Consider the following 25,719-nt stretch of genomic DNA (forward strand, 5'->3'; position numbering starts at 1 on the left):
CATGTCCGAGAGTTCGTGGGTTCGAACCCCGCCGGCCGAAAACTCTCCGTGTAGTAAAGTGACTGATGCACATTAAATCTGTCAAGTCGCAAAATTCCCTCCATGTTCCCATAACAAATCAAAACCTCTGGGGGTACTGGATTGGAGATTGATCGTTCTCTGATTCAGGTCAAAATTACGATCTGTGGATGAATGAATGGATGTATGAATGGGTCCGCCCTATAAACGAGTGTGACGTATGGTGTGGCAGAAGTCGAATTCTTGGCCATAGATGGCCCCACTGAAAAACAAGAAACGCACACTCTGCCTTAAATTTGCTCGGTTTCACCTAGCAGGCTTGCCCATGTGGTATTAGAACCAATCAGTAATAGTTTAGTAATCTTTAATCTTTCAGAGATAGTTCTAAATCTAATATTTAAGAGATAGTTTAGTAATCTTTAGAATCACGAATCTTTAGTTAAGTCAAGAATCTGCAAGAAAATTTAGACAACATTGTACTATCAATTTTTTGATTTTCCTAAAATTACAAGAACGTCGTCCAAAAGAGAGATCTTATATCTTGAAAAAATGTGATCAATGCTTGTTATTGGGGCAGATTTTAAATACAGGATTCGAAAACGCAATTTTCAACAATCTATGCAGAAAAAAATAAATTCACAAACGAAATTCGCTTAAAAAACATTTCAATCAAAATTCATGTAAAAATGACTTCATGCAAAAAGAAAAAAATACTAAAAAGAACCATAAATTTAAAAAAAAAATTACCTATGAAGGAAAAATAAATTAAAAAAAAAACATTTATCGTTTTACTACTATTTCAAACCATGGGTTGCAAAAACTTTCTCCATTGATGTTTGTCGTCGGATTGGTTTTCATATCCTGCCTATGTACGTGTTTCAAGACGTCACAAAATACTTTCCCTTCTTCAGTATTCATATTTATATTAAAATCACCGTCAAGACAGTCATTATAAGTTAAAAATAAAAATAATATAAAAATACTTTAAATTATTATTATATAAATACATTAAGAATGACTGCTGGTGAAAATAAAAAGAAGACAGCAGCGGTCGCCATAGCAACGCATGCAGTGACGACGCATGCGCACTGTTTACTATTACTCTTGAACACAGTTGAAAAAAGTATGTACGCCATCAAATCTAAACTACGACCCATTTTGCCAATGGGAAAAAATTATAAAAATGACCAAAAATGTTAACAAATAAATGACCTATGAAGGGAAAGCACACAAACAAGCATTTTGTCATCAGCATCCTAGTCCTGCTAATAGCTGGAAAATTTAGCATCCCAATTAAGCCATCATTATTTCGTTCGCAAACTCAATACAATAGAGAATCTTATGAAATTTTATACATAAAAAGAAAAATTGCGTTCCAGATATAAAATATGAAGGTAGCGTTTTATGTGCAATAAACGAACACATTCCGAAAGTATTGATCCAATAACTCAAACCGATATAGAAATTTCATTCTTGATTTGATCCACACTATCACAAGGCAGACGACCTTCTCTCTTAGCAATCGAATTCCTGATGACAGACTTAAATTATGACGTTCTTCTTCTTCGAAGGACTTGTTTAAATTTTCGAGGATCAAATCGAATTATTAATTTTGTGGCGCTTCTTTGGTTCGTCAAGATGATTTCTTCCACTTTTAGTTTTGACCCTAGCTCACTTTTAATAATGCACCGTTCACAAAATGAAAGAAAATCTAACTTTTGATTGAATGATCGTATTTTCACGCATTATGATTCAATCTTAATGGTTCAAAAGTCTAACATTAAATACAATAATTAATGATGTTCCAACTGATGTAAGAATCTGTATAAATTACAATTCAAAAAGTTTCGGTAATTTTTAAGTAAGACATTTAAAAAAAATTAAATTAAATTAAATTAAAAAAAGGATTAAAAAAATTGTGATCGCTTTATTGCGATAACTGGTTACCCAATGGCCAAATGCTTTTTTTTCTGGTTTGACTCCGTTAAACGCCACAACATTTCAAATCATGGTTTGCAAAAACTGTCTCCATTGATGTTTGTCGTCAGACTGATCCTGCCTATGTACGTGTTTCAAGACGTCACAAAATACTTTTTCTTCTTCAGTATTCATATTTATATTAAAATCACCGTCAAGACAGTAATTATAAGTTAAAAATAAAAAAAATATAAAAATACTTTAAATTATTATTACATAAATGCATTAAGAATGACTGCTGGGGAAAACAAAAAGAAAAAAAGAATTCTAAAAAAAATATCGAACAGCAGCGGACACCATACCACTACATGCAATGACGACGCATGCGCATTGTTTATTATTACTCTTCAACACAGTTGAAAAGTGTGATGACGTCCAAATAAAGTACGCACGCCATAAAACCCAAAACAAGACCCATTTTGGCAATGGGTAATAAAAATTTATTCCTAAAAATCATTTTTTGCATGGAATTTTCCTCGAGTGAATGAATTTTATAATTTGCGAGCAAAACTTTTACGAATTATGATGGAATACGCAAAAATTTGAAATTAACATTATGAGGGTCAAAATTTTCGATTGCTCTCCTGCTTAAACTATTGGGACCCTATTTTCCATATTTTGACTGATCCCCTATTTTGAAAGTCAGAAGTCCAAGTTCGTCGAAGCAAAATAATTGTAGGCTTAATCAGAAAAATTGCATTTTGTAACTTATTTCGTAATTTAAAATATCGTCTGCACTAATTAATTATCATATTGGAGGGTTACTCCTTGAACCATTAGAATAGAGTCCAAGTGAATGAAAATTTGATCATTCGATCGAAAGTTGTTAGTGGTGTTCACTTTTTTATTTAACATACTGTAGATTGCTCCAAAAAAAAGAACCACCAGAATAACTTTTGATTTAATGATCTAATTTACCTTAAATATACTTCTTCTACTTCAATGTTGCTTTACATTAAATATGCTACTACTACTTAAACATGCTACTTAATTACGGCCGATGATATTTTAAATTACGAAATCAGGTACGATAATGTACTTTATTTCATAGTTTTTTTTTCTTTCTTTAAATTCAGCGAATCTTTGAAATTTGCAATCAAATGATTGGAACTTCGATTGCAATATTTTATCATCACGGACGTAGAACCGAGTTAATAAAAACATATTAAAGTAAGTTTCAATTATTCTATTTGAAATGCTTTCATTTTTATTTATTTAGGTATTTATTTATATTTTTCGAAATTGTGCGAAGGTACTTGAACTTTGCGGTGCAATTCAGATTTTGCTGAAGAACTACTTTTTTGAATGCTTAATAATCTATTCGATTTATAAAGAAATAATATTAAAAGAGATAAAGAGTGTTTAAACTTTTGTTCAGTGATAAGTTTTAGACGTAGATGTCATTGCTGATTATTTAAAATGTTTATTTGAAATGAAAATAAATCGGAGAGATAACTCTCTTAAGTGAATTAAATGAATCACATTCATCTCACTTTGAAATAATTTTTTTTCTAGAAAGAGTTCGAAATTCCAATCACTGCAAAGTTTATACATTTCTTTCTGTCGACGTCATAGAAAAAAAGATTTGGAGGCCAAAGATTAACTCAGATTGCCTACTTAAAGATTTCATGCCTCCGTAACTTTCTTATCTTTCCGAATCTTAATTAAATTATAAAAGATTTGAAAAGCACCTTTTTTTAAATTGCCTGAAAGGGAGAAAATAATTTAATTTTGGTGAAATCTAAAACAATAGATGTAGACTACAAACGATGTAGCACATGCAAGAGATGCAACACATACAGAAGATGCAACACATACCAAAAAAGTCGATGACTATAGAAGTTAATATGCGTAATGATGTAATAAACGATAAACTAAATGTTTTATAATGCACAGGTGTAAGGAATTAAGAGAATTTGCGGACTTAGTCGATTATTCTCTAGAACCACTGGGCGGATTTTAATGAAATTTGATGTGTACATACATTAATACAATACAAAACAAATAACCATTCAACAATTGTAATACACACGGATAATCTTGCGTAACACTCGTTGGAGTTGGATGGTATGAAATTGCCACTGAAAATGATAAGCTACCTTATTTCAAGTATGAAATCACGCTGCAAGGCATGTATATCTGTAAGAGGGGACCATAACCCCTATAAAACCATTTTGTTTTTGTTTATTCTGCAATCGCTGTTTCATACCTTCCGACTCCACCGAATATTACGCACGATTATGCGCTTGTATTACAATTGTTGAAGGGTTATTTGTTTTGTACGAGGGTTGCAATTTATATTTCTGGCCTTGGCAACAGTAAGTGTTGCTAGGCGACCGCAGACGATTTTAATCGAAAGTTTGATATTTTTAAACATAAATTCAGCAGTCGATTTACCATTATAGCTTCATTTGTGTTGTTGACAGTAAATTGAAAAGTTCTTCTCTTTCAAAAAATGGAATTGAATCGTGAACATTTTCGTGCCATTATTTTTCATAACTTTCGACGTGGATTGTCAAGACAAGAGTGCTTCGATGAACTTAATTCTTTATTCAGCGATAAAGCGCCATCCTACAGCACTGTAAAAAATTGGTATAACGAATTTAATCGTGGTCGATGTTCGATCCAGGACGAATCCCGTGCAGGTCGTCCAAAATCCGTTGTTGTGCCAGAAAAGATCGATGCTGTGCGTGAACTGATAAAGCAATATAGTCATGTGACATACCGTGAGATAGAGGCGTCTTTGGACATTAGTATGACTAGCATCAATAAAATATTGCATGAACACTTGAGCGTAAAAAAAATTTGTTCGCGTTGGATCCCGCATAATCTGACAAACGCTCAAAAAAAGGCTCGTGTCGATTGGTGCAAGGAAATGTTGGAAAAATACGTTCAAGGTACATCAAAGGCTGTGTATAACATCTACACAGGTGACGAATCATGGATCTATGCATATGAGCCAGAAACAAAACAGCAATCAACTGTATGGGTCTTCCAAGACGAGGCAAAACCAACAAAAGTTGTTCGAGGAAGAAGCACATCGAAACAAATGATTGCCTGTTTCTTCGGCATTAACGGTCATGTGGCGACAGTGGCGTTAGAGCAACGCAGGACGGTCAATTCTGAATGGTACACGACCATTTGTTTGCCAGAAGAAGTCATCGGAGAAATTCGAAAAAAGCAGAAGAACAGGCGAGTCATTCTTCATCATGTCAATGCGAGCTCTCACACATCGACTCAAACAAAGGCATTTCTGATGGAGCGAAAGATCAAGCTGATGTGTCATCCGCCGTCCAGCCCTGATTTGGCACCCATTGACTTCTTCTTATTCCTACACATCAAAAATAAATTACGTGGGCAACGCTTTCGACCCCCGAAGAAGCGGTTGATGCATTCAAAACGCATGTTTTGGAGTTACCTCAATCGGACTGGAAAAAGTGCTTTGAAAATTGGTTCAAGCACATGCAAAAGTGTATTGATCATCATGGAGAATATTTTGAAAAACAATAAAACCAATTTTGATCCTACATATTTGTTTTTTCATTATTAGGCCAGAAATATAAATAGCAACCCTCGTATTGTATTAATGCATGTACTGCATTAAAATTGGTCCAGTAGTTCTAGAGATAATTGACCAAGTCTGCAAATTCTCTTAATTTCATGCACCAGTGTATATCAAATAATTTACTATATGTTTCTATGTTAATAGTACACTAAACGATGAGGCTTACGTTTTCTCGTTTTGGGCTTGGACAAAAATATAATTGTTTTTCCACAATTCATTTATTCCAAATTCCACAGTTCATTGATCAATAGGTTTCTTCAATTTATTCTTTAATAAAAATCCACAATTCATTCATAGAAAGAATTACACAGTTTATTCATCAATTCTTCAATTTATTCTTTATTAGCATTCCACAATTCATTCATTGAAAAGATTACACAATTTATTCATTAATAGAATGTCACATCTAAAAAAATACATAATCATTAATCCTCTTCTTTTTTTTCGCCTAGCACTTTAATAATCTCGACTCAGAGAAATTTTCTGCGAACTCAACGCCATTTTGGACAGAGAGAGCCACTAGCAATAAAGCTGAGTCCACTTAATCATACATATTGAGCCACTTGCTCAATCTAGAACCCCCTTGCAGTTGAGAATTTTCACCACGTCTTCCATATAAAAATGGAATTATACCCGAATCTTCGAAAGAATTTCTATTTTTAGCTTCTCTATTTTTCAGATCAGAATGTTGATTTCCACATACATTAAGGCATCTTGGGTTTTTTTTTTAATAAAATGACCGATGCATCTTTATATTGAAGAAAATAGGGTGGTTGCATGTGATGTATGTTCCGTAAGGATTATACACACTATTATTTTTTTTTTTTAAAATCCTTTGGAAAATTAAATCGAAGCAATATTCAACATTAAAATTTATGCTTGAATAAAAATAAATAGAAGAACTTTCATTAAAAAGGTCAATTTATGATTATTTACAAATCACGTTCCTCTGCTATTCCACGCTAGGCTCCAGTTAATGACATCAACGACACCGTTTTTCAACGGGTTTGTTTTTTAAAAATAAAAATTATTGTAACGGTTCTGTTTTTTTTTTTAAAGAATAATTTGTAAAGGATCTGTTTTAAGGGTATGATACTTTGTGAAAGAACTGTTTTAAAGATATAATAATTATTTGTGAAGGTACCGTTTTAAAGACATGATAATGCGTGAATGATCGGTTTTAGAGATAAGAAAAATAATTTGTGAAGGATTCGTTTTGAATATATAATTATTTGTGAAGAGTCCGTTTTAGGGATATAATAATTTGTGAAATAAAAATTTTAAAGATATAATTATTTGTGAAGATTCTGTTCTAAAGATTTAACAATTTGTAAAGGGTTCATTTTAAAGGCATAATACTTTGTGAAGGGCATGTTTTAAATATATCATAATTTGTGAATGGTCCCGCTTTAATAATATAATAATAATTTGTGAAAGTACTGTTTTAACGATTTGATAATGCGTGAATAGTCTGTTTTAAAAATTAACAAAATAATTTCTGAAGGAACCGTTTTGAATATATAATAATTTGTAAAGGTTCCTTTTTAAAGTTATAATAATAAAAATTTTTTAAATAAAAATGTTAACGATATAATTCTTTGTGAAGGGCCTGTTTTAAAGATATAATAATTTGTGAAAGCGCCCGCTTTGAAATTATAATAATAATTTGTGAAGGGCCATTTTAAAGATAATAATTTGTGGAGGTTCTGCTCAAAAGATTTCAAAATTTTTAAAGGGTCCGTTTTAAGGATTTAATAATTAAATAAGATGTAATAATTAGTGAAAGATCCATTTTAACGAAAAAATAATTTGTGAAAAGTCTACTTTAAAAATACAATGCTATTTTTTGAAGGATTCCTTTTAAAGGTATAATCATTTGTGAAAAGTTGTGAAGTGCCTATTTTAGAGATTATATTTTATAAAGGTTCTGCTCTATAGATTTAATAATTTGTGAAGGGTTCGTTTTAACGACATAATACTTTGTGAAAGGCCTGTTTTAAAGAAATAATAATTTGTGAAGCTTTAAAATTATAATAAAAGTTTGTGAAAAGTTTGTGGAGGTTCTGCTCTAAAAATTTAAAAAATTTGTGAGGGATCCATTTTAATGACAAAATAGTTTGTGAAGGGTCCACTTTAAAGATATAATAATAATTTTTGAAGGATTCATTTTAAAGATATGATCATTTGTGGAGGTTCTGCTCTAAAGATATCATAATTTGTGAAGGGTTCGTTTTTAAAAATTAGGAAATTTATGAGGAATCGATTAACGGCCCAAAATATCTTCGAAATAGAAATCTGATGCAGAGTATTCATCAATGATTATTTTAAAACGCTTATTTTTTTAACACTTGCCAAAATTTAATTTAAAAAGCATGCATTCTAGCAATTGCAAAATACAATGTTTGAAATAGGAAAATTAGACATTCGAAATTTAAGCAACCCCAACTGATGAAATTATTGCTTCATAATAAAAATGAAAAAGTCAAAACCTTTTTTTTCTGCCCTCCCGTTCTATGTTATAATTTTATGCATTTTTAAAAACATTGTTTCGTAATTATTCTTATTTACCAACACTATATCTGTTGACAAACTATATATTTCAACACTTGGTTGAAACACATTTTTCATTTTCCGAAGTTGAACGTAGCAAATCACCATTCATTATTTCTTGAAACTGTTTTTCAAAATATCGGTCATTTTTGTCACGCATGAGAATTTTGGCAAAAAGAGAAAAAAAGACCGTATCGGTTATGAGCTTTAGTCAAAACTATTCGTTTATAACTCTTCCACATTTTGTGATGATGGTCATCATAGAATAAATGCACAACTTAATAAATACACAACTAAGTCAGAAACACGAACCATAAAAAATAAACTAACAGCAAAACATATTTTCTCAATGACGACTGCGTTATACAATGATCTGGTAAAAAATATTTATCTTCCATACGTGCAGTAAAACACGACCTGTGTTTAAACTCAAACTTTTTTCCGCTTTTATGGAGTGTCGCATAATACCACTTTTCAATTCAATTCAATTTTTCCACTTTTCAATGATTGCTAAGCTTTATTTTTTTTATAACCGTCGTTGAACAGTCGACCCAATTTTCAGTTTACGGCTACCGATGTACCTCCGTATCCTCATCATTTTGAACCCAATCCAGAAGACAAGGGAACTCCTGGATCAAGTATTGAGAAAAATATGATTGGAGGACTTTTTGATGGAAATCAATCGCATTTGCGTTACATGGATAGGAAAACCACGAGAACCTCCCACTGTTAGCCTGACGGCAAGGGGACTCTAACCCATGATCCGTCTACCACTGTGGATATTTCACGTCAGCACTGTGGTCGGTGCAAGCCGGATGCGGAATGGGTATCGACCAGCCATCGCTAGGATTCGAATCCTGTTCACCTCATTGGAAGGCTAACTTTCGATCCCCTGAGTCATCGCGGCTCAAGCTAAGCATTACAGTGACACTGTAATTTCCCTCCTGTCTGGCCATTTTTGGTCATTTCCTGATTCAGTCCACTTGATAACTTGATTCGCCTGTTTTGATGTAGACATTCCATCACAATTTTTGCATTTTTTTTATTATTATTATTTAAGTGGTAATGTTTCAGTAGTCCGAAATATATTTTTTTAGTTTATTAAATTATTCATTTATTATTTCCACTGTCAAAAAATCCTAAATATTTATTAAGTATTTAAAAAAAATTGATTGTGGAAAGGAGGAAACTGAGTTTTTTTTAAACTCTTTCTTCCCATTCTATCGATAGCGTAACAGTGGAGAGGACAACATGTCTCCTCCCAAAACATATGAAGTACAGAAATATTTTTCTGTTAATGTAATTATATTAACCATTACGTAATAACTAGGGGGCTAAGCCCCCTGTTCGCTGCCGCTCACCAACTCCGATGATAGCTTACCAATAATTGTTGTTTATTGGTAAAAAACAGTTTTTCTACTAATGTTAAAATTAATCCCTGATTTAAAAGGATTTCTATTTGCTTGTGCGTTTACTTCCCACGTCTAAATATTATTTATCTATTAGTATTATAAATATTTAGATCCATTTGTGAACAGAAGTAATTTTTCTAAGTGATCATTTTTTTTTAATAAGATGAGTTTATAACTGTAATTTAATATTTTCGCTTACCAAACGGGCGGATTAATTTTATTTTTGCTTGCATTTGCTTGCAAATTGGATCCTACCACGTGATTTTTCGACCAATAGAAATGCGCGGACAACAATAGAGAACTGCGACGCCATTATTAGATTTTATATGTGCTATTTATATTTGATCTATCTGTACTATTTATTTGGGATTCAATCCCCTGTGCTATAGACTGGGTTCCTAATCAGACTGTATGTCTTACTGGTTCAGAATCCATTCAAGTAGAATGCAGCAAAGTCCGAAAAGTCGACGGAAAGTTGAATGGTTGGGGAGCTTGGTGCGGATGGCAGGTGATATTATGACCAACATCTGTCTACCGGCTTAAAATTGTGGCAGCGCAGTGTGGGCTAGTATTGTCTTCAGGTTTAAGATTAAGGATATATTCCAGGCAGTAGCCAAAAACCAGTAGAGTAGCTTTGCCATCGCTTAAGTATAGAAATCAGTTATTCTACAGATAAACTATCATTTCAACTGACTAAAAAAATCAAGTCATACAATCAACATATTAGTTGATAGAAGCAATAAACAGTTTAATGCAAATAATCAAAAATAAATTTATGCAAATTATAAAATTTGATGCAAATAATCAAGAAAAATTGATGAAAATAATCAAATTTGATGCAAATAATCAAAAATAATTGATGCAAGTAATCAAAAATAATTGATGCAAATAATCAAAAATAATTGATGCAAGTAATCAAAAAGAAATTTATGCAAGTAATCAAATTTTATACAAATAATCAAATTTTATGCAAATAATGAAAATAAAATTTGATGTTAATAATCAAATGGTTTAAAATATTATTACAATTAACATAATGTCATTTATTTACTTATCAATATCGAAATAATCTAGAGCTATACAATCAATATATTAGTTGATAGAATGAAAGAAACAGAATGCTAACAACGCGCAAAGTGCACAAGTAAATTGCGGAAAACACTTGATTCCGCACTTTAACGAATTACCCAAGTTAAACTGCAGAATAGCTCGGTAACGACTGTAGGGCGACTTTAACAGACAAACCTCCTTTTCTAATTTAAGGTTGCTTATAAATCTCTTCGTTTTCAGTTCTATTTTAAGTCATTTAAAAATGGAAAAACCTTTTAAAATATAAATACAAGCTATAAATAGAACTAGTTTATAATTTAGTCAATAAGCTATAGCTTGATATTGAGTCGTGAGCGTTTGGGGTAAAATGGAACCTAATCTTTAATGATTTGCGGATAAAGTCTTCTTTCAAAGGAAGTAAAAAAAGAACTCCCATTATTTTTTCCGGAGCTTGAAAAGAATCTTTTTTTTTTCTGCTCTCAGGACTTATCCATCATTTTCTCATTATAAAACCCCCAGACGGTATTCAAGTCGAATAGAAAATTGTACATTTTTCTACATTTTGAAAAAGGACTGAACTCAAAATTCCCCCCCCCCCCCCACATCCGCCAGCGTTAACGACTCGTCAAGAAATATAGTTTCTGCTTTTTTTTCTTCTACCCACAAAACTAAATGGTTAAATGTAATTTGCAAGTTTTATGTCAGAAGAACTTTCAACATTCGCATAAAAATTAATCATTTTAAATTTATTATGATTCCCTTAACTGCGTTGTACAGTGTAATACTTTCGAATCAGGGGTGCTTTAAAATGTACTTTTTTTTCGTTTTGTCTGAGGTTACAGCTTTATTAAATTCTAAGAATTGTGCACGCTTTTTAAAAAGATTTTTAAGCTGATTAAAGAAAGGGTATTTTATTCTATTCATTTTTTTCAACATTTGCTAATTCGTAGTTTTTGTCCCCTCTTTTCAATTTCATGAGGAAGGAACATTATTTTGAACTCAACCATTAAAGGGGAGCAGATACAAAGAAAATGCTAAATATGCTTTTAATCATTATTATTTATCCTTTACAAATAGCTTGATCCCTGAATCGTGGTGGCTCAGGGAATAGAGCGTTGACCTTCCAATATAATCAACCGGGTTCGAATCCCAATCACGGCGGGTCAATGCAAATTCCGCACCCAGCTCGCACCGACCACAGTGCTTTGTCGTAAAATATCTTCAGTGGTTGACGGATCATGGGTTGGAGTCTCCTTGCCTTTAGGCTAACCGTGGGAGGTTTTCCTCTCCACGCAACGAAAACGCGGGTTATTTACATCAAAAAAGTCCCCCCGATGGCTAATTTCTCCCAATACTTAACCCAGGAGTTCCCTTGTCTTCTGGATTGGGTTTAAAAGTACAAGGCTACGGAGTTTAATATTTGTAGTCGTAAACCCAAAAATTGGGTCGTCTGTTCAACGATGGTTATAAAAGAAAAGAAAATATCTTGCTCAGAACGCTAAGCTCCCAATGATGAATTTCGACAGGTTCGAATCCCAGCGATGGCTCCATTAATATAAATTCTGTTTGCTTCTCCTAACTAAAGTCGACCGCAGATTTGATGTATAATATCCTCAGTGATAGACGGAGTATAGGATAGAATTCCCTACCGTGACAGGTATTCGTGGCATTCCTCTCTAACGTGAATGAGAAATATAACATTAAAAAGGTCTAGTTTCTCCCACTGCGTGATACAAAAGTTCATTTGTCTTTTGGGTTGAATTCAAAATTACAGGGCTACGGTATTGAGTATTAATATTTTCCCCCTTCTTATAACGCGAATACGGATGAGTTCTATTAAAAAGCCCTTAACGAAAGCTAGTTTCTCCAAATGCGTGATACAGGAGTTCACCTGTCTTTTGGGTTGAATTCGAAATGACAAGGTTATGGAATTGAGTAATAATATATTTCGAATTGCCGTATCTAACGTAACCTTTTATCGTATCTTTCGAAACTTTTAATAAACAAGGTTGACAAACTATGTTTATTTGTGGGTGCTCTTTCCTCTTTCCTCACAAAAAAGTTAATGTTTTCTCTTTGTGATCAAACTATATACCAATACAGCTCAGCAATCGTCATTTTTAAATGTAGTTTATTATTCGACATTTGTTTGTTTTTAAAATTATGTGGCGAATGTAATAGAATAAAAAATACTGATTTGCTTAGAACAATTCATTTTCAAGCAATTTTAATTTCTTTCCAGTGAAAATACTTATTCGTCAATATTTCTGCCAAACCACAATTTTACTCGCCAAATTTACGATTGGCGAGTTTTTATATATATATATATATATATATATATATATATATATATATATATATATATATATATATATATATATATATATATATATATATATATATATATAAAAACAAAGAAATAAACGAAGAAAATTAATAAGTTTCATTAACTGCGCATACGCTGCAAGTTTTTAGAACTCATAAAATAAGATAAAATATTGAGAAAGTATGGAAAATAATAAAATAAAAAATTGACAAGAGAGGAGAATTATAAAAATAATGTGAGGGTACCCATTGAAAGGATATCTTGTGGGAAAGTTCTTTTAGTTTTTTTTTCTTGTGGGAAAGTTTTTTTTTCCTGGCACTGCTTGACTAGCATGTTCTTACCAGGGTTAAAGGGAATAGAAGGGCTGGTTCACTCCTTTGAAGTAGCTCTTGCCGAGCCAATCCTCCGATTTTCTCAAGTGACGTCACTTTGGCGCAAAGCTCGCACTTTTACATCAAAAGCGGAGCGTTCGGCCTTACTAGCTCTAACTAATATTGGAGCATTTCTTTTTGCGAGACATTTTAAGACATTTGTTATGTTCTATAATGACTTTCCTCAGTTTTTGCAGTGAATTTACAAGAATTTAAAACTATTATCGAAACGCCAGTTTGCGCGATTGCAACTTGCAAGAATTGTGATAGAAAAACAGAAGGAAAAAATATAATTTTCCGCGTGTTCCCTAAAGTAAATGAACAACTATGTAAAGAATGGATTCCGAAATGACACAGTTAATATAAAACAGCAATACGTTTATTCTGTCGTTAAGAACTTTTATAAAAATTCATTATCTAAATAGAAACCGCCTCGTTACTTCAAAAAGAAAGGCAGGTGAAAAAAATTAAAAAATGGATAAAGTCAAAGAAAATAAAAAGTATAAATAAAATATATAGTATATGTTGAAATTTTCCTAATTTCATAGCATATTTTTTAATATAGTTATTCTAAATATTTATGGTCTTTTTTAAAAATTATATTCTCTTAAATTTAAATATCTATGAATTATATCATCGTAAATTTAAATATCTATAAATTATATCATCGTAAATTTAAATATCTATAAACAATTGTAAAATTTATAATGTTATTATGAGCCTAAATTATTATTTTGTTTCAGTAATTAGCGTTTAAGGTTGATGTTTCCTAATAATTAAATATGAACAAATTGCTATTAACGGCATATTTTAAACTCAGGGATTCTAAATTTAACTCAACTTGTTGTTATAAAAGAATATGTAGACAAAACAAGTGTTGATATCTGCTTTCATTTTTCTTAATAATTAAAGTTAAAACTGAACTTTTTAAAATAAAGTATTTATAGTGTCATTTTCGCCAACTAGTAAAACATTTTTATAAGTTTAAAATGATATTTTTTCTTAATATAATGGCTAAGAAAGTTTTTTTGAACTATGTTTATGAACGGAAATAATGTGTTAATTACGTAAAGTTTGAAACCTAATAACCAGAAAAATTCTAACTTATTTATACAAAGAGAAAGATGCAAAGTTATCATAATATCTTTGCTTGCGATCTCTGAGATCTGTGGACACAATGACGTCAAGAAGAGGGAAATCGTAGCTTCAGCTCTAAGAGCGGAATGAACTAGCCCTTCTATTCTCTTTAGCCCTGTGTTCTTACATTCTTGATAAGATGAGATGGCTTGCATTGCTGAAGTTGAATCTGAAAGGATAACTGCTTTCTTGAAAGAGTTCTGTATCAAAGATAGTTGTTGAAGAGCCACCTGAATGGCTTTCAGTTCTCCAGCAAAATGCGTGGAGTAAGCTCCTATGGGTAAGTAGAAACTGAAAAGCTTGCTAAAAACTCCAGCCCCCTGGTCCCTGATGGTCAGAGAACCATCCGTGTATCTATGTATTCATTCCTCAGCCGGAAACCACTGCTCAATAGTTTCCAACGCAATAGCTTTTATTTGCTCTGGACTCATTTCTTTCTTATCTGCTTTTATATTCAGGTCCAACCGCACATCAAGGAAGCTATAGTCCAACGGGTTTGTCAAAAACAGCAGTGCCGGTTTCAGTGCTCTTATGTCATTGTATTGTTCAAGGCGAGAGACACACTGTAGGAAACCATTTTGCGTCTTCTAAAAGATTTGTTTGTCTAGTATTATCATAATTTCGCCAATAAGAATTACTTTGCAACCGAATAAGTCTCTGATGAAGGATAAAAGCATTTTTCTGAATTAGGTTGATCATTGGTTGGTTTGCCGAAACCAACTGCATTGCCAAAATGGGAGTAGTTTTAACAGCTCAGGTTATAATGCGCAGTGCCTGATTTTGAAATACTTCCAGACGTTGTATCACATCTCCCGTTGCCGAGATCAATCATAATCTGTGTTTTCTTTTTTTGGGGAAAAACCACCCGCATTCCATTGGACTATCACTAAGAGCTGTTTGTCCTTAGAAGGACAGTTTAAAAAGGAGCCATCGGCAAGCGGCAAAGCTGTAGCAGATTTTGCGTAACCCTGGGTGCACCAACGAGGAGGCCTGCTACTTTATATATATATATATATATATATATATATATATATATATATATATATATATATATATATATATATATATATATATATATATATATATATATATATATATATATATATATGGGCAATTCCATATGTGACGGAATGACATTTTGCCTTGCAAAATAACAATTAATTGAAGTTTCTATGTATCTAATTTCAAATATTAAAAAAAATGTCTCATGCATTTCATTTTTATTGGCATAATGCGCTTCATAAATTAAAAAAACAGGATTTTCTATCTTTTTTACTTTTAATTTTACGAACTTTTTATTTGCGTGACGGAATGACATTTTGGCAACCAAGCTTTTGGCATGCCGCTTAGAACTAGTAGTTTCTGCGAATTTTGCAGCTATTATTTTTCTGAACTATTTTATACTTTTAGTATAATGTGTAAGCAATGTAAAATGTGAATTTGGAAAATTAACTTCAGGTTGGCTAGCAGTTATTAACATCTATTTGCTGTGACGGAATGACAAAAAGTTTAGTAGAAGAAAGCCTTCATTTAAAAAATGTTTTATTAATATGTAAATGATAAACAGAATGTAACAGATAAACAGGATTAATATTTATGTAAGAATTAGTAAAAATTTCAACAGTTTGAAAATTAGATTGTCTCTGAAGAGGTTTTATATCTAACTTGTCAATGTCACATTTTATCTTTGTTCTCAGGAAATTTATGCATTATTAAGACATGTGACGGAATGACGTAAAAGAAGTTACTTTTATTTTATATATTAAATTTAAAATGTTTACATTTTGTTCTATATGCATATTTTTATCAAAATATTGCAAAAGAAAGATACATTTCTTTTATTTTATAAGTATTTTTCAAGAAAACAATTTGAGCACAAATGTGAACAATTCACTTGTCAGCCATGTGATTACTTTAGAATGCTGCCAGATTCAAAAAATTTAAAATTATCAAAAATGAAACGGCAATATGTAGACTTTGGCTATTTTTGAACATATTTTTAAAATTAAAATATGCAATTCATAAAAATAAAGAAAATTCACTTAAAAGTTGACACTTCCGTGGAATTTCCCATATATATATATGTATATATATATATATATATATATATATATATATATATATATATATATATATATATATATATATATATATATATATATATATATATATATATATATATATATATATGGGGCAATCCATACAAAAGTTACACCTATGATACGAAAATGATATAATTTTTTTTTTATTGTTCTTTATTGAAAATAAATCGACACGTATTTTTGCGTTTTTGTTTAAATTGCATATTTTTGACTATACGAATTTTTGAAAATTTCGCTTTTTTGAGCACACGACTCTGCAAGTTATTTTTTAACGTATTGCCATCCAACAACAAAAATATTTAAATACACTTTCTTGAAGTGATTTTTCTCAAACTTTAAGAAAATCAACATTAAAATATAAAATTTTTTGTTTTTGACATAAAAAAATTCAGTTTTTTAAAAAAACAACTTTTTTTTGCAATTTGGGCATCTTTGATTTTTTTTATATTTCGACAGTGTGAAGTATAATCAATAATGATATTAATTCTAAATTTTTGGAATGGTAAGACACTTTGTTCGAAAGATATAAACAAAACAGTGACGGCGCGCACTCCGCGCTCTAGTTTAGTAGGTTGCGGATGAGTTCGAGAACAGTCGAGGCATATTCTACATCAGAGGTCGCCAAAGTGGTCTATATAGACCCCCAGGGGTCCATTTAACATAAGCGGGGGTCGATCTGAGCCAGGGGGTCTAATGGGGGTCGATCCGAACCGGAAGGGTCGATTGGTCGAAGGATTATCAGTATTTTTCAGATATGTGACAATTAGAAATAAAAGACTTGGAAATATATACAGGTAATCTTCAAAAATTGAGCGACGATTTTAAACTGCGTTTTGTTGATTTGGAAAACATTGACATCCCTGATTGGATTATTGTGCCATTTTCTGCTCAAATTGAAAACGTGGGCATCAACCTGCAAGATGAGCTTGCTGAATTATTATGGGGATTTGAAGCAAGGACGCTTTTTAAAAATTTAACAATGAGCAAATTTTGGACAAATATAAATATAATGCAAAAATATGTACAACTTTACGAAATAGCTCAGCCATTTATGATAGCATTTCCAAGTTCTTATATGGTTGAAGCCGGTTTCAGTCACGTAAATTCAATCTTAACTAAGAACAGAAATAAATTAAATGTGGAGTTTCGAGGGAATTTAAGATTAAAATTGACCAATTTTGAACCCAATATAACGAACCTTGCAACAAAAAAAAAAAAAAAAAAAAGCACCAGACACACCCATGTCATTGATTAAGAAGCAATAAATCCGTAGTTACTTTACTTATTATTTCTACTTACTTCTAATTACTTATTATTTCATAAATATTAAGGTATTAAATTTCAACATTAATATATTTTTCATAAAACTTTTGTTACACTATGTACTATTATTTTAATAAATGTTCAAAATCATAAAATAAATGTACAAACACAGTATCTAATAGAGTTTTATTTTAATTAACAGAAAATTACTTTTATGGGGGTCGATGGAGATTTCTAAAAATTATGTAGGGGTCGACGATCAAAAAAGTTTGGCAACCCCTGTTCTACATACATACGCAGAGTGCGCGCCGTCACTGTTTTGTTTATATCTTTCGAACAAAGTGTCTTACCATTCCAAAAATTTAGAATTAATATCATTATTGATTATACTTCACACTGTCGAAATATAAAAAAAATCAAAGATGCCCAAATTGCAAAAAAAAGTTGTTTTTTTAAAAAACTGAATTTTTTTATGTCAAAAACAAAAAATTTTATATTTTAATGTTGATTTTCTTAAAGTTTGAGAAAAATCACTTCAAGAAAGTGTATTTAAATATTTTTGTTGTTGGATGGCAATACGTTAAAAAATAACTTGCTGAGTCGTGTGCTCAAAAAAGCGAAATTTTCAAAAATTCGTATAGTCAAAAATATGCAATTTAAACAAAAACGCAAAAATACGTGTCGATTTATTTTCAATAAAGAACAATAAAAAAAAAATTATATCATTTCCGTATCATAGGTGTAAATTTTGTATGGATTGCCCCATATATATATATATATATATATATATATATATATATATATATATATATATATATATATATATATATATATATATATATATATATATATATATATATATATATATATATATAAAGAGAGAGAGAGAGATACAGTTTAAGTAACCAAAAACAAGCAAAAACGAGTTTTCTTATTTTTTTTTCAATTGGTTTAAATCAATTTAATACTTTGATTGGATGCCATTTATACTTTAAAATAATTAACGTCAATTAACATATCTCTTAAGAAACGGAGCATTAAAAATAATTGACTCTCATGAAAAAAAGGGCGTAAAAATAAAGAAATTGTCTTAATAACGACACAAATTTTACATTTAAAAGCATTTTTATTCGTACTACTTTCATTTAATACGAGACAACAAAAAAACTTTCTTTACGCAATAAAATGCAACGATTTTAATAAAACTATGGGAAACGTGCTCTCAGTCAATTTGTTTTAAAACGCGATACAGAAATTTCATATTTATAGGATTAGAGAGGGTAATAGGTTTCATATTTCGAAAGTCTCTGATGGAAAATCGAATAGTCTTTACCTACAAATAGTCCGTAGTAGTAAATAGGATCGGATATATATTTAATATCCAATAAAAAACTTACTGTTATTTTAAACCCTTTTATTATTCTTTCTTTCTCTAATGGTACAACTAGTTTAAGCTTAAGTGCCCAAGAAGAATGTTACTCAGTTAACGAAAATGGCAGATTATAATGATGGCTTTTAGGCTTATACATCTTTTTTTTTAAAAAAAAAACTTGGAGTTCCCCCCCCCCCTGCCTGCTCCGCTCGCCGACATTCATAATTGTTTCAATTTCACCGTTGTTATTCAAAAACAATTTATTTTTGCACTAAAGCAAAGAACATCTTTCTAACAAAATATGCATTTAATTTAGTTTTTAAAACGAACAATTTTCCGTCAAATCGAACGGTAGTCATAGCCTAATTGGAAAAATAATCACTGTACTTTGAAAAAATAAGCTAACCTAAGGTATACAGGTCATTTGAAACTTTGAACAAGATTTAGGGCGTGTGTGAATTAATAGTAGGAATTAAATAAATGAGAATGAGCTTCTAAGAATTTTGATTTGAGTGTCGTACAACTGACCACATCCGATATAAATGATGATTGTAAAGAGGATAAAAATAAACACGGCACTGGAAAGATCAACATAAACACATGCTAATAAACGCTATAATTAGGAAGAAGAAAAAAGCGATTGCATGTAGATGAAGCGATTGTGTAATGACAATGCTAAACAAGATGGTACTAAATAGGATAATATAATGATGGTGATATAATGATGATGATAAATAGAATGATGATTAGCATGATGTCATTATGATGATGACAAACACGATGATGATAATAAAAAGCAAAATAATGATAAACACGGTCAATATGTGCTGCGAACTTGGGTAAAAATATACTTGAGGGTACCCCTTGGCGAAATTGGCGACTTATGTTTGGCGTCATTCGTGTTTGCGCGGAACACCGTGGTAACAGGAATGGCGGCCAAAACACAATGATATTTAAATAAAACATTGGAAAGTTTCAACAAAACATCGACCAAAATTTTATAAAATTGCAATGAACCCAATCTAAGCAAAATTAATAAACCCAATAAAATGCATTTTGAATCGAAACAAAAATTAATGGAGAAAGCACAGAAAGAAAAGGAAAAAAAACAACTCCTTCATTAAGCTTGAATATCCTCTGATTTAGGTGCACAGAATTCTCTAATAGCAGTTAGATACTGTCTAAATTTATCATGAATAGAATCTGTGTACCTCCATCGCCACATAAATTCGCGAAATACGAATCGAAAATGGCGTCTGTGGTACTGGACTGGCGGTGACATATTTTTCTAAAGTCCCTTTTCATGACTGCCCACATACCTTCGATCTTATTGACCAGGTAAAAGTAACCTTACCAGCCGGTATCCAATGTAGATCTAACGGACCTCGGAAATTACATATACCGTTGAACATTTAAAAATAGCGCTAAAATCTAAACCAATTAGAATCACGATTGGGTTTCAACATCGCCCAGCTTGGCGATCAACCGCGATCACAACTTGGCGAGAATCGAGGGGCACCCTCAAATATAGTGTACCCCGAACTTGAATGATAATTATGAAAAGAATGAAAATGAACCTCATCTTCTAATGATGATTACCACAGTCTGGGGAAAGTTATGTTAAAAAAAAAAAATTTAACTTAACTTTTTTTATTAAACTCTTTAAAAAGTACATATTGATCGTGTTTATGACTATCTTGTTTTTAATCATCATCATATCGTGTTTATCACTATCTTGCTAATTATCCTCATAATGCCATCATGCTAATCATAATTCTATTTATTGTTAAATAGAATATATCAAAAATTTTGTATCAAAAAATTTTTAAATAAACCTTTTTTAAGTTTTGAAGTTTTTAAAAATGTGCAAGAGAATTTTCAGTTCATCCATTTTTTTTCCTGATCGAATTTTAAAAAACAGCAACGCTGCTCTTCAATTTTTTTTTTTTTGAATAACTAAAAGCTTGATTATTATTGATATAATATTATAGAAATAGATAAGAAATATTATTCTAGGGCAAGTCTAGGATAGATGGTCACGGCTTTTCCAAATAGAAATAAAAGTACTGAGATTAGATCTATAAGAAATGTTAATACGCATTCAGAGCCCAGATTAAACCATGGCCATAAAAAATCGTAATATCGGCGAAACAAATTGCGTTTTAGCGAAACTATTATCGAAGGATTTTTCCTACCAATAAGAGAAATGTTTTCCACAACCCTGAAAATTTACGCCAATATGTTTTTTTTTTCTAAACACAGCTTGTATTTTTTGTTCGTTTACAGAGATTTCCATTAGATAACTAGTTAGGATTATATTAAGTCCAGATAATCTAAGCAATTATACAGAATTATGCAAGCATTAAAAAAAAAAGAAGGTAAAATTTAGTCTAACACGTACAAAGCCGGATTACGCGATATAGTGTGATGAAACTCAACTCTCTCATGCAGTTTGAGTTTTAATAAAGCTGGTTAAATGATTGCTAGATTCTTACTATCATCCTACTGTTTTTTGGGGGAAATATGTTTTCTCGTGACAGTAATATATTGTTCATTGAAATAAACCTATTATTAAATTTAAAAATTAAAATGGTTGCACGAAAATATAGCTGTGATTTTATTTTTTGAGATTACCGCATTTCAATGATAGATGTAGTAGGATCACCCGCGTTCGGCTGACATTGAACGTAGCTCCCCCCAAGCCTGAATTTCGTTTAAAAAAATCTCTCTGAGTAGTATAAGAATCCATTATTCAGAATAAAGCAGAATTAAATTATTCAAGTAACTTAGCTTAGGCAGGGATAGCCTGGTTGGTAGGGCACTGGGCCCATGTCCAAGAGTTCGTGGTTTCGATCCCCACTGGTTGAAGACTCCACGTGCTGTAAATGTTGACTGATGTACGTTAGATCTGTCGAGTCGCAAAGTCTTCCATGTTCCCATCCCAAATCAATACCTCTGATCCAGGAGTTTCCTTGTCTTCTGGATTGGGTTCAAAATGACAAGGCTACGGAGTTGAACATTGATAGCCGTAAACCCTAAATTGGGTGGGTTGTTCAACGACGGTTATAAAATAAAAAGTAACTTTGCTACCACTGCGATCCTTTTCTATTAAATGATTACATCGCGACAATTAAAAATAAACGAAGCAGTAAAAGTTCTTTTCTCAAAAAATAAGATTTGAATTGGAGGAAATGTTGCATTTAAAATAAAATATGTGTATTTAAAAGATAATCGGAATCTAAAAAGAAACTCCAAATGTTGTTTCATGTTTATCCTTATATTACTGCTCTAGTCTAAGAAGTTATCAAAAATTAACCCCCACTACTGTAAAATGACTCTTGATTTGAGTTTTAAATTTGTAAAATATTTCAATTTATAGAAAACTTGTAGTTTGACTTGAAATTTACAATGGAAAAAATAGTGCGTGGAGTCCCTGCGCGCGGAAGAAGTTAAACTTCGCAATCTGCGACGTTAATTGTAAAAGAATCAGCAGTCGTAGAAGGATCACTATAGTTCTATTCAACGACTCTTTTTCCTGCTCCGCTCGCTTCCGTGCTCTGTAATCACGGTAATATTGTGCATTTTTCCCTCGTGGACCTCTTGAACCAGTGGAAGTGCTTGTGGTTGCCTCATCGTCTCGCCATGGAAAATGTATTTGTATTAATAATGTATGTGAATGCGTCATAATGTAATTTCAGAAGAGAAACAATCAATTGATATTCACAAGAGACGTACCTTGACATAACCTTAAATCCGTCGCATTGCCCGTGGGATTGTTTTCACTCATTTTTTACAATTGTTATCCACTAAATTTGAAAAAAAAAATACTACCCTATTAAATTGTATGTGTATCAAAACGAACTAAAAAAATATTTATAGAAAATCAATACTTTTATTATTTTTATGCTAGTGAGAACCAAAACAATATTGAAATGAATGAGGGAAAACTGGATCCTACCACGTGATTTCCCGGCCAATAAAAATGTAGCGTTAAACGTTTAACGCAACCTTGTTGGAAGTCGCATAAGAAGTATAACTTCAAAAATAATCATTAAAAATTTTTACGATTTGACTTAGACTTTGAAGTTTAGCTAATTCTTAGCGCTGGCACTATCGGAAAATATGTTGGGTCTGTAAAATCAGAATGTTGTATGCAGGGATCGTACGGTCTTCCAAAAGTTAAATAGTGGTTTCAATATAGTTATAAAATAGGTAAGGATTTCTTTTTACTATCTTTTATCCTAAAATTACGAAACCAAACCAAACCAAGCGAAAACCATTAACGAACTCTAAGATATCGCAACTAGATTCAATTATTTTTAATAAACAATCTAATAATATGTAGAGAGACTGTAGTGCTAGACACAATGATTATAAGCGTAATTTACGCAGAAATCCTTTAAAAAGCAGACATTATGCAAATCATATTTGGAGAAGGGGGGGGGGTTAAACACTTCGAAATTTTTGAACTTGAAAGAATTTTTTGTGCACTTAAGACGTGATTTCGATACTATCTTGAACGTAAGGTTGAATATAAATGCATTTTTAACTTTTATCTGAGGTTCATCACCTTCGATATGACTCTGCATAGTTTGTCACGTGAAAAGGTACGAAGATGATTGATCAAGATAAATCTGTCATTTTCCTTTTTTATCTTAGAAAAATATTTTTATTCTTTTTATCTTTACAAATAAAGAGAAAACTGTTACAAATTGTTAACTTCCATAACTTCTGAAAAATAATGAGTGTGTAATCATTGCAGCATAAAAAATTATATATATTTTTTCCTTATTTTATTGTAATGGCACACATACTATCAGTTTCCTTAATAAAGTTAAAAGGATAGTGTGGGTTTTTTTTTTAAAAAAACTTTAAAAGTTTTAACTAAAATTTTTAATATCGAATATTTCACGAAATGCTGATTATTGCTAATTGATGTTAGTTAAATTTTACAATTAATGATACATTCAGCGTTTGTGTAACAAATTTTTATTTTTCATTTTCATGATTTTATTCGATTTTTATTTCTGAAATTCAGTTAAACGGCAATACAAATATTTTTTTCGTTGTTGAAAATTCTCGTTGAAATCGTTGAAATTTTTTGTCTAAAACTATACTTTTACGATCTCTAAAATTACTTACAGTCCATGGGCAAATTATAATACGCACTATAAGATTATATGAATTATCTTAATTAACAGGTGATACTATACAAGTTTATTGTTTTACTTGACTGAAACCAGTTTGCACTTGTTTACGTTAGTGTATCAATTAGTTAAATTAGACGATATATAATATAAATATGGCAATAGGATAAAAACGATATATTATATAAATATAGAATATTTATTATATCAGGTATTATATTAGTATATTATAATAATGAGATTAAATTATTAGACGCACTGTAGTTTCTTAATAATTGCATTTTTTGCACGAGTTTATAGGCAATACTTTTAAATTTAAACATACATGTAAAGGGTTTTTATTCAGGAGATTTTTTATAGACTTCCTATTTGTATTTATTTTTAACGTATTGCATTACAATGTAAACCAATTGATACACGGTTTCAAGTCGGTAAAACAATAAAGCTGTATAGTATCATCTGATAATTAAGATTTTACATAGAATCTTTCATTCTGTTTAGTAATTTGTCAGCGACTGTATATACCCGGTAGCATAAAACCTCCAATATCATCGCTGGTATGGCAGATTCTTTTTCATAAAACTTTCTTTTAGTTTTTTTTTTAAAGCAAATAAATATTAAATTTAAAATAATAAAAAGCTGAATTGAGAGAACATCGTAAGGAACAAAAAGTAAAGAATTATAGAATTTATCAATTTCAATTGATAAATTCTGCATGTGAACGCTTTTATTAGATTAAACATTTTTATTTTCAGTTTTTATGTTTCATAACTCAGACAGAGTAGGGATATTAAAACAAAAAAATAACTCTTTGAGTAGCTTTTATAATTTAATGATAAGATTATCAAGTACTTTAATTTGATCATAATATTTTAAAAAAGTTATCTTGAATAAAATAGTACATACGATAATTTTCGTTACATATGAATAAAGATTGTATATATTTTATTTTAAAAGATTTTATTTTTATTTATTTTTTTAATCAATGCAACCACAAATGAGAATGAACTAACTCATTTCTTCAAAGCAAAGCATGGAAATAATTTCAGAAATATCAAAATAGTATTATAATTATCATTAATTATATTAATATCATTAATTTGGTCACAAAAATATCGAAAACTAATATTTATTATACATTTTTAGCAATGATAACTATGAAATATCAAAAACGTATATTGAATAATAGACTTATATAAATTAAAAATAATTTTTTTTACTTCCTTGTTAACTAGATGCGTTCTCTTTTTATACAATCTAATTAAATTAAATTAAACTACAGAATTTACCCACGCCAACATGATTAAATTAATTCTTTCTCGTATCTTAAAAGGTTTGGTTCTTGAAATAAAATAATTATTTGTTACTGAGTGAAAATAGTTGCAAAGAAAGTAAAATCAGACAAACATTAGAATTCGTATTAAAGTTG

The 25,719-nt window shown here is 30.8% G+C and overlaps 1 protein-coding gene and 1 long non-coding RNA gene across 3 annotated transcripts in view; one reads left to right on the top strand and one right to left on the bottom strand.

The window, feature by feature from the left end:
• LOC107446371 (parathyroid hormone/parathyroid hormone-related peptide receptor) overlaps positions 1–25,719 on the bottom strand; it is a 202,254-nt gene that overhangs the window by 174,921 nt on the left and 1,614 nt on the right. The gene's annotated exons all lie outside the window — the stretch shown is intronic.
• Positions 1–25,719, top strand: part of LOC139426913 (uncharacterized) — a 256,631-nt gene that overhangs the window by 174,485 nt on the left and 56,427 nt on the right. The gene's annotated exons all lie outside the window — the stretch shown is intronic.

This window comes from Parasteatoda tepidariorum, chromosome 9 (genome assembly GCF_982258835.1).
Source record: "Parasteatoda tepidariorum strain Cologne lab strain chromosome 9, Ptep-v5.0, whole genome shotgun sequence".
Taxonomy (NCBI): domain Eukaryota; kingdom Metazoa; phylum Arthropoda; class Arachnida; order Araneae; family Theridiidae; genus Parasteatoda; species Parasteatoda tepidariorum.